Genomic DNA, 10,691 nt, shown 5'->3' on the forward strand with positions numbered 1-10,691 from the left:
GTGACTAAAGTGGTGCCTGGGAGCAGCATGCCAGTGCTGGTGGGTAAAAGCGCTAGCAAGGTCTTGCAGCCTGTTGTTGCAGTGAAGGTGGGAGATGATGACCCATGCGCTAGCAAAGGAGGAGTGGTGATGGGTTGGCAACTGCAGAAATGTCTGAGCGCAGACAGGTAGGAATAAGGGCTTGTCCCCCCAATAAAGTGGCAAGGCAATTAGCCCAGATGAAGTGCATCTACACGAATGCAAGCAGCATGGGCAACAATCAGGAAGAGTTGGAGGCCGTTGTACAGCAGGGAAACTATAATATAGTTGCCATCACAGAAATGCGGTGGGAAGACACGCACAACTGGAATGCGGTGATTGATGGCTACCAATTCTTCAGAAGGGATAGGCAAGGAAGGAGAGGTGGTGGGGTGGCCCTCTATGTCAGGGGCAGTTTTGAGTGCCAAGAACTTAACAATGTGCATGACGACATTGTTGAGTGTTTATGGATAAGAGTCAAGGGGAAAGCCAATAAGCCGGACATCATGGTGGGAGCTTGTTATAGACCCCCCAACCAGGATGTAGAGGCCAATGAAATATTCTATAAGCAGCTGGCAGAGGTCTCGCGATCACTTCCCCTTGTTCTTGTGGGGGACTTCAACTTCCCAGATGTCCGCTGGGAATATAACACAGCGGAGAAGGAACAGTTCCGGAGGTTCCTGGAGTGTGTGGAAGACAACTTCCTAACACAGCTGGTGAGGGAGTCAACTAGAGAAAGTGCCCTACTGGACCTGCTGCTTTTAACAGAGAAGGTCTTGTAGGGAATGTAAAGATTGGAGGTCGTCTTGGGCAGAGTGATCATGAAATGATAGAATTTTTGATTCTTGGTGAAGCAAGGCGGGGAGCCAGCAGAACTGCCACCTTAGATTTCTGAAGGGCGAATTTTGGCCTGCTTTAGGAGCATGGTTGAGAGTGTCCCTTGGGGGAGAGTCCTGAAGGGCAAAGGTGCCCAGGAAGGCTGGTCTTACTTCAAGGAGGAACTCTTAAAAGCTCAGAAGAAGGCCATCCCCAAGTCCCAAAAAACGAGCAGACAGGGAAGAAGACCAGCCTGGCTAAATAGAGAGCTTTGGCTGGACCTCAGGAAAAAAAAGAAAGTTTATGATCTTTGGAAAAGGGTGTTGGCTACTTATGAAGAATACCAAGATGTAGTGAAGCTATGCAGGGTGAACATTAGAAGAGCCAAAGCTCAAGTAGAACTCATCTTGGCCACCAAGGTTAAAGATAACAAGAAGAGGTTCTTTCAGTATATCAATCGAAAAAGGAAGACTAGGGAAAATGTAGGCCCACTAATGAATGAGATGGGTGCCCTAGTGGTGGAAGACAGAGAGAAGGCAGAGCTACTGAATGCCTTCTTTGCTTCAGTCTTCACTGCTAAAGCTGTCCCTCATGAATCCCAGGCCCTGGAGGCAAGGGGGAAGGTCTGGAGAGAGGAAGAGTTTTCCCCAGTAGAGGAAGATCAGGTTAGAGACCACTTGGCTAAACTGGACATCCATAAGTCCATGGGCCCTGACGAGATGCACCTGCGAGTGCTGAGAGAGCTGGCAGATGTTATTGCTTGGCCACTCCCCATCATCTTTGAAAGGTCATGGAGAATAGGAGAGGTGCCTGAGGACTGGAGGAAGGCAAATATCACTCCAGTCTTCAAAAAGGGCAGGAAGGAGGACCCAGGGAACTACAGACCGGTTAGTCTCACCTCCATCCCTGGGAAGGTAATGGAGCAATTCATTCTGGATGTCATATCCAAGCACGTTCAATAGCAGGAAGTTATTGGAAGTGGTCAACATGGATTTACCAAGGGTAAATCATGCTTGACCAATCTCATAGCCTTCTATGATGTTATAACTGGTTGGCTGGATGAGAGCAGAGCAGCAGATGTCATCTACCTTGACTTCAGCAAGGCTTTTGACATTGTCTCTCATAACATCCTCCTTAGGAAGCTGAGGAAGTGTGGACTAGCCAAGGGGACAGTGAGTTGAATCGAGAGCTGGCTGTGTGACAGGACTCAGAGGGTTGTGATTAATGGAGCAGGGTCGAGTTGGAGGCCTGTAACCAATGGTGTCCTCCAGGGGTCAATACTTGGACCAGTATTGTTTAAGGTATTCATCAGTGACCTGGATGAGGGGACAGAATGTATGCACAGCAAGTTCGCTGATGATGCCAAACTGGGTATCATCACCCCAGAGGGCCGTGCTGCCGTCCAGCGTGACCTAGACAGGCTGGAGAGCTGGGCAGAGAAGAACCTAATGAGGTTCAACAAGGACAAGTGTAGGGTCCTGCACCTGGGCAGGAAGAATGTCAGGCACCAGTATAGGTTAGGGGTGGAACTGCTGGAAAGCAGTCCTGAAGAAAAGGATCGGGGGTCTTGGTAGACAGTAAATTATCCATGAGCAAGCAGTGTGCCCTTGTCTCCAAGAAGGCCAACGGAATTCTGGGCTTCATAGGGAAGAGTGTGGCCAGCAGGTCTAGGGAGGTCATTCTCCCCCTCTACTCTGCACTGGTGAGGCCACAACCGGAATACTGTGTCCAGTTCTGGGCTCCCCAGTTCAAGAGAGACAGGGAACTACTGGAGAGAGTCCAGCGTAGGGCAACAAAGATGACTGAGGGACTGGAGCATCTCCCTTATGAGGAAAGGCTGAGAGAGCTGGGACTCTTTAGCCTGGAGAAGAGAAGGTTGAGGGGAGACCTTTTTAATGTTTACAAGTACCTAAAGGGTGTGTCTAAGGAGGATGGAGCCAGGCTCTTTTCAGTGGTTCCCAGTAACAGGACGAGGGGTAATGGGCACAAGCTGGAACACAGGAAGTTCCCATCAAATATGAGAAAAAACTTCTTTACGGTGAGGGTGACAGAGCACTGGAACAGGCTGCCCAGGGAGGTTGTGGAGTCCCCTTCTCTGGAGACTTTCAAGACCCACCTGGATGCAGTCCTGAGTAACGTGCTCTAGGCAATCCTGCTTTAGCAGGGGAGTTGGACTAGATGATCTCTAGAGGTCCCTTCCAATTCTGAAAAATTCCATGAAATTACGTGAAAGTGATACCACCGATTTCAAGTTTTTTTAATAATAGACCTTTTTCTAAGTACCGTGATTTTGAAATGGGTTAAAGCAGGAATACACAAGCAGTTGGGCACATGATTCTAGGGAGGCTGGGAATGCTCAGCCCAGGGACTCAGATGAGTCCAAAACAAAGTGCATGACTGCACCAGGGGAAGCTCCAGCCCAAAAGCATGTGTCCATGCATCTGCCCAACAGCTCAGACTGTAAAGTGAAGGGCAGGAATCCCACAGGTAGCCATTGCCCAGCAAATATTTATTTCCAAATAAGATTGTTATTACAGAGCCCTTAACCCAGGATCTCACAGAGGCTGCATCCGCCTTTTTACTAGAGCTAGTTAGGCAGGTGCAGCTCCTCATTATAATGGGAAATTGCTACCAGTGCTTTTTTAAACATTGATTTTATGTTTCATTAAAAATGCCTATTCTCTCTGCAGTTGGAGGTAGCAGCTGTAGCTGGGTCCATAATTTGTTGGGAGTGACATCTCCAACATAGAAGGGGTTATGAAAGATAAACAAAGTGACTTATAACAGTGAAGAGAGGCATTTCTAGCTTCCATTAAAGAAGGATGCGATAAATCTGTGCCTTGGGTAGTCACTTCATGGTATCTGTTGTGCACTAGATTAAGACTCCATACAGAGGCATCAAGATCTCATTTTCCTGGGACCAAGTGAGGAGCATTTATGTGGCCCTCAGTGATGATTATTCAGCTGAACACTCTCTGTTAAACTGCTTTCCTGGAGACTGTTAGGAACCTTCCCCAGTTCAATTTGCAGTAATAGTTCTTTATAGCAAGCATCATGTTAGTGTTTTCACAGTGACTCAAACACTACCTCTATATCATGCAAAGATTAGCTTCAGCTACCAGTATCAGACACAAGCTTTACCCAAGCTCAGCAGTATTTGCACCAGGTTTTTCTCTGGAGCCCATCAGAAGTGAGTTTCCACAATCCTGATTCACTCTGAGAACCATTTACTCATAGCTGTTGTGTCACTGGCTCCAGACGTACTGCTCATCCGGTGGAGCCCTGCTCACTGTGAGTAATGATCCACTGTCATTATTTCATTTCCTCAGATATTTAGAAAAGAAAATGCAATTGTCTTATTTTTAATCTAAATTTCTGCTGTAGCAGTAAAACAGAAACAGTAATTAAAGCCATGAGTCAAAAACAAGAGCACAAATATTTACGAACACTAATCTTTGTTTCTTTCCTGGCTCTCTGGAAGTCAGCCTCAAGGGAGGACTGTTAGTTGCTAGCTGGTCTTCCTTAGGCAGAAGCCGGCAGAGCAGAATATCGGGTGATTTCAGTGCGACACGGTGTGCACAGCTCTCAACTCACTTTGTTCTCACAGCACACAGATATGTCACAAAAGGAAGCAACCTTCAGCATCCTAAAGACAAACCCAAAGAAATACGCATCCAGCTTGCATGTTACAATTGCTGAAGCACAGCATTATCAAAACTCTGTTAATCACGGCATCGTTATCAGTGGGAATGCATTAAGGAACTGCCAGAACAGTAGGATCTTGAGCAGAGATGTTTTTAATACTTTTATGTGCAAGTAAATTTTGCTAGTCATTCTGCAGGGATTAAGAAGAAAAATGGGAAAAGAGGCCAGAAATGCACTAATTCTGAAACCATCCTCACTTTTTTAGTGCAGACAGAAGGATTTATACTGCGTAGGCAGACAGAGCGGAAGAAAAAACCAACAGCCATTACCCTACTGTTGTTCAAATTAGCAAACTGTCAGTTCCTCCCGTTTTACAGTGGCCAATACTAGACAACATCACCAGGGAAGTCCAGGAACCAGGCAGGCACAGAAGCTGCTGTTAGCCAGAGAAAATATTCCCTGTGACAGAGGCTCGTGCTGTTGTTTGTGACCTGGTGGCCTCAGCCACCTCCAGCCAACAGGCATCCACCTTGATCCCAAAAAACGTGTTTGACAGTTGTACTGACACAACAGTTTGTGAGTGAAGGTGGACTGTGAGTGGGTCACTAAAATATTGTGCTTTAAAGGAATGGACAAAAAAGCTCAGTGACACCAGCATATTGGAGAGGTGTCTCTGGTTGCAGCACACGGGTTGGGAAAGACCAGCTGAAGATCTTTATCAGCATGCTGTGATCGCTGAAGGGAGCTAGGGCCTTAAGGAATTAAATGTTAGGACACTTTTCAGGCTGCTGGATTGCTTTCTGCATTGTCTGTGTGTACTTTACAGGTTTATTTGGTTCTCTAGGAGAGGCTAGGAGCACTAATGCCAGTTACTGCCACAACTTGATTCAAATTGGTGAGCATGGGTAAAGCCTGCCCACAACTCCTTGTTCTTGAAAACGTAAAGAGTGGAAAAAGTCATTCCACCCAGATGACCATAAACTACTTTCTTTCTTATATATAGCCCAAGTAGATGCAAAAATTCCTTCCTCCCCACCCTCCTCTTTGGGCCCAGTTCCTTGTGTAAAAGCTGCTGACCCGGCCAGCATTTGGGTTATTATGAACGAACTTTCAGTGCCGTAACTGGCTGGTCATGAAAGAAATGTCCTGTTGCACACTCCCACTGCTTTTAATGGTGCTGTGGGAACCTCTTTTCTTCCTGGAGCCCCAGAGGGGTTATGAAGTGCTGCAAAATTTCCGTGGCCAAGAGATAAAGCCAGTGCCTATAAGCTGTTTTATTTCACTGTATAAAAGTTGAGTAGTAGACAGACATCATCCCAGGTGAGGAAAATAGTGCCTTCTCTAGACTGCTTGCAGAGATGAAGAAAGCGATTAGCAATGAATGCTTGGTGGATGTTGAAGAAGACATATGTCTCCAGATATCTTCTTGGAAGAATCCCACAGGATATGTCACAGGATAGAAGAGAGGTCCAGGAGAGCTCATTGATATTCAAAAATCACCACCTCAAAGCTGAAGAATGATTCATCCCAGATAAATCAAGCAAAGGCAGCAGGAGGCCAGCATGGATGAGCAAGGAGCTCCTGACATAACTCAAACATAAAAATGAACCATAGGGGAGGCACAAGTAGGGACAGGGGATCCAGGAGGAATATAGGGACACTGTCTGATTGCATAGTGATTGGGTCAGGAAAGCCAAAGCCCACCTGGAGCTGAATTAGGTGATGCAGGCAAAGGGCAGCACAAAGAGTTTCTACAGCTCTATCAGCAACAAAAGAAAGAGATGGGGAAATATATGTCTACTGCTAAGTGCAGTAGGGGTTCTGCTGACAATGGACATAGAAAAGCCCAAAGTACTCAATGTCACCTTCAGCTCTGACTTTCCTAGGAAGATCACACTTCAGGAATCCCAAGCCTCTGAGACTACAGGCCAAGTCTGGAGCAAGGAATACTTGAGGAGGATCAGGTCAGGGAACATTTAAACAAAGTCAGTCCATGGGACCTAATAAAAAGCAGTCATGGGTGCTGAGGGGGCTGGCTGATGTCACTGTGAGGCCACTCTTGATTATCTTTGAAAAGTCATGGTGCCTGAGAGAGGTTCCTGAAGAGTGGAAGGAAGCAAATGTTACTCCCATCTTCAAGAAGGGCAAGAAGGAGGATCCAGGGAACTACAATTTGGTCAGCCTCATCTTGATCCCTGGGAAGGTAATGGAGCAACTAATCTTGGAAACCACTTGCAGGAATGTTCAACATGGATTTACAGAAGGGAAGACATGCTTAGCCAACCTGACAGCCTACGATGATGTGACTGGCTTGGTGGATGAGTGAAGTTTACCTCGACTTCAGAAAGGCTTTCAACAGTGTCTCCCATAACATCATAGAATCATAGAATAGTTTGGATTGGAAGCGACCTTTAAAGATCATCTAGTCCAACTCACCCTGCAATGAGTAGAAACACCTTCAACTAGAACAGGTTGCTCAGAGCCCCGTCCAACCTAATCTTGAATGTTTCCAGGGATGGGGCCTCCACCACCTCTCTGGGCAAGCTGTTCCAGGGTTTCACCACCTTAGTTGTAAAAAAGGTCTTCATTTTATCTAGTCTAAATCTACACCCTTTTAGTTTAATTCCATTACCCCTTGTCCTATTGCAACAGGTCCTACTAAAAATCTCATTCCCATCTTTCCTGTAGGCCCCGTTTAAGTACCGAAAGGCCGCAGTAAGGTCTCCCCAGAGCCTTCTCTTCTCCAGGCTGAACAACCCCAACTTCCTCAGCTTGTCCTCATAGGAGAGATGTTCCATCTCTCTGATCATTTTCTTCATTAATGACCTGGAAAGAGTGCACCCTCAGCAAGTTTGCAGATGATACAAAGCTAGGAGGAGTGACTGATACACCAGATGCTTGTGCTGTCATTCGGAGTGGCCTCAGTGGACCAACAGGGATCTCAACTGTCACAGAATCACAGAATGGTTGAGGTTGGAAGAGACCTCTGGAGGTCATGTGGCCCAAACCCTCCTCCACTTGAGCAGGGTCACCTAGACCATGTCCAGATGGTCCAGAATAACCATTCTGTGATTCTGTAAATATCTGCTACATGCTGCTATCAAGGCTGAGGTGCTGGGCTCAATGAAGACTTGGCCCGACTTAATACGCACTTAACCTGGATCACTTTACAGAATTTTCCCCTGCATAATACTATGAAGGATATGTTCTGCTAAAAGATCATTTCATTCGTTTGTCCTATAATGAACAGAGACTTTCTCCAGTTATAGATGGGCCACTGTATCTAATTATACCCTTACATTCTGCATAATTTAGATGCCATGAACATTATGCTATGTTCATTTTGCTGCCTGCCAGGTTTCTGAACTTGTTCAGTAGCTGCTTTTGAAACAGCAGGGGTATGGCTGGTCTCTGGAGGAGAAACCTGGTCTTATGGTGAGACACTGAGACCTGCTACTTCAGTGCTCTCACTACCTGCTGGAAAACCAGCTGTCTGGAAAATTACATGTAGGCACATTTCAACCAAGGGCAAAAAGATAATGTTCATGCCAGCACTTCAGTAGTGGCTGATTGGACTGGACTCTACAAAGAGACTGAGGACAGAACTGAGCCTGACGTACAGCTCTAGATCTTTGAAATCAGAGTCTAAATGAGAGTCAATCTCCAATTTAGAATTCCGTAGGTGTAATAGGTGGCATCTCTGCAATGGACCTAATCACCTATGACATTTGTGAGAAAAGCAATGGATACTTTTTATTCCAAAAATGGATCTGGAAGTTTAAAGATAAACAGTAAAACTATAACTGCAAGTTAGCTCTGAAAGTGGTTGTAAGAGACAGTGTATGAGGATGTTATTGGAAAGGTATAATAGGTGCTTAATAGATTTTGGATAAGATTCCTCTTACTCATTCTGTTGCTGTTGTCCTTGTAAATCAGCGTTTCAGCCTTTGGTTTTCTTTAAAGTAAATCTGTAGTCCTCTTTATGAGATGTCCCTGACAGCAACTGAATGAAAGAACTGACTGATTCAAAGGATCAACCCAATAACTGTTAGGATTGGTGTGACCCATTTCAAGTGGAGGGGATGGGTGTTCAGAATTATCTCCTTTCTCTCCCCTACACACAAATATACACACAAACTGTAGTGTCTGCAGAAACCAATAGTTTATTTAAAGTAAAATTTTAAGTGCCAAAGTTAAAGCAAAATAAAATTCTTATATATGTTCCAGAAAGTTGTAAGAAATACGATCTTATTTGGCTACCGAATGAACCAGAAGTTATTAAAAGTCTCTGCTGTGTGTTGTGTTGCCATATCACTGTGATAATGAAACCTCTTCTAGATTTTCAACTCTTTTCATGTTTCAACACAAATTAGCACTTCTCACCATTTTTTTATCAGTACCATGAGCAAGAAGCAAATTCATTTTCCACATCCAATAAATGAACTTTTCATTTCTCTGCAAGAAAACTACTGTCTTGCAAAAGTAAGAGATCATATGTCAGCTTATTCAAGTTATAAAAGCTGTAGGATATTTAAGATGCCAAGATGAATCCCTAAGTTACTCTGCAGTCTTTTATGCAGATAAAACTCCTGGAAGACAGACTGATTTCACCATTTCTTTAGGATCTCGAAGGTACAAAGTAATAATATTTTGTTGTGGTTTATTTTTTTTTATTACTGGGGTAGAATATTGTAGTTTTGATGGGTATATAGTAGTTATTAAACTTATCTGGAGCAAATGTAGAATATGAACATGGCGCATATACACGGTGCTGTGCCAGTAGAGATCAGAAGCAAGTTTAAATGGATGCAATATCTCAGTCTTGACTGGTAAGGCATCTGGTGAAGAATAAAATAATTTACGTTGGAAGGGACTCTTGAAAGCCATCTAGTTCAAATCCCCACTCAAAGCAGGTCCAGCTAGATCACGTTGCTCTGTGGTACTGGAATTTCTTCCCTGGACACAGCACTACACATGTGGTCTCACCAGTGCTGAGTTGAGGGGAAGAATCACTTCCCCTGACTTGTGGGCAAGATTCTTGCTCTAATAAGCTCAGAATGCCATTGGCCTTCTTTGCTGCGAGGGTGCATTGCTGGCTTGTGTTCAACTTGTTTTCCATGAAGAGATACAGATCTTTTTCTGCAAAGCTGCTTCCCAGCAGTCAGCTCCAGCCTGAACTGGTGCCTGGGGTTATTCCTCCCCAGGGACAAGACTTCGTATTTTCCTCTTGTGAACTTCATGAGATTCTTGTCAATCCATTTCCCCACCCTGTCAAAATTCCTCTGAATAGCAGCTCTATCCTCCTGTATATCAATTATTCCTCCCAGTTTGGTATCATCCACGAACTTGCACTCCATCACACCATCAGAGTTGTTAATATAAGAAAGTTTGTGCATATTATGTGGCTGATGTGGCTCATCAGAGTGCCCCTGGTGATCTTTTAGTTTGGCTGATTGTTTCTATGTTATTTATGAAGGTCAAGAGCCAAAAATAGAGATAGGTGAATAGAACAGTACTTAGCCACCTACTTCCAAAGAACTGGTCTTAGAGTGCACTGAAAAATGCTCAGCCCCACTCACGTCCCATTCGTCGACAGGATAAATCTACACTAGGGTTTATGCTTTTCCTTCAGCGATGATCTGCATCTAATTGCCACCCCAAGTCTCAGGTGCAGGCAATGAGTGTGGGATTTGAGCCCTGGGCTGGATGCAGACACACACGCATACTTGGTTATCAGTGTAGACGCAATTCCCGACGTAGGAGACCCATGCTGCCATGCCAGGTGGAGCAAAGGGTCAGTCTCTAGTGAGAGAGAATGTGCTGGGAACAAAGCAGCCCCCGGGTGGGATTCTGCTAAGCATCCAAGACCAGAAAAACAATTTGAATTAAATGAGTCTTTGGTTAATAAAGATAATAATTTCAATACATTTAATTTGCAAATATTTTTTATGTTAAAGAACCCTAAAACTTTGGGACATCTATTTAAGCACACCATGTCTTAAGAGTCCCAAAATAACTTCCCCAATGCAGCAGCACGTCTGTTTTTTCTCTTTCCTATCATTAAGTAAGTCACTAGTCATTTGATCCCTGCAGAGTCGAATTCAGTTGGAATTTCTTGTCAAATAAAGCACCAGATATTTTCAGTATGCTGGGAGTGTGGGCAAACTTCTGGTTTCTTATTCTTCTTGGGATATTTGTAAAAGAAACCAAAG

Source organism: Larus michahellis, chromosome 2 (genome assembly GCF_964199755.1).
Source record: "Larus michahellis chromosome 2, bLarMic1.1, whole genome shotgun sequence".
Classification (NCBI taxonomy): Eukaryota; Metazoa; Chordata; class Aves; order Charadriiformes; family Laridae; genus Larus; species Larus michahellis.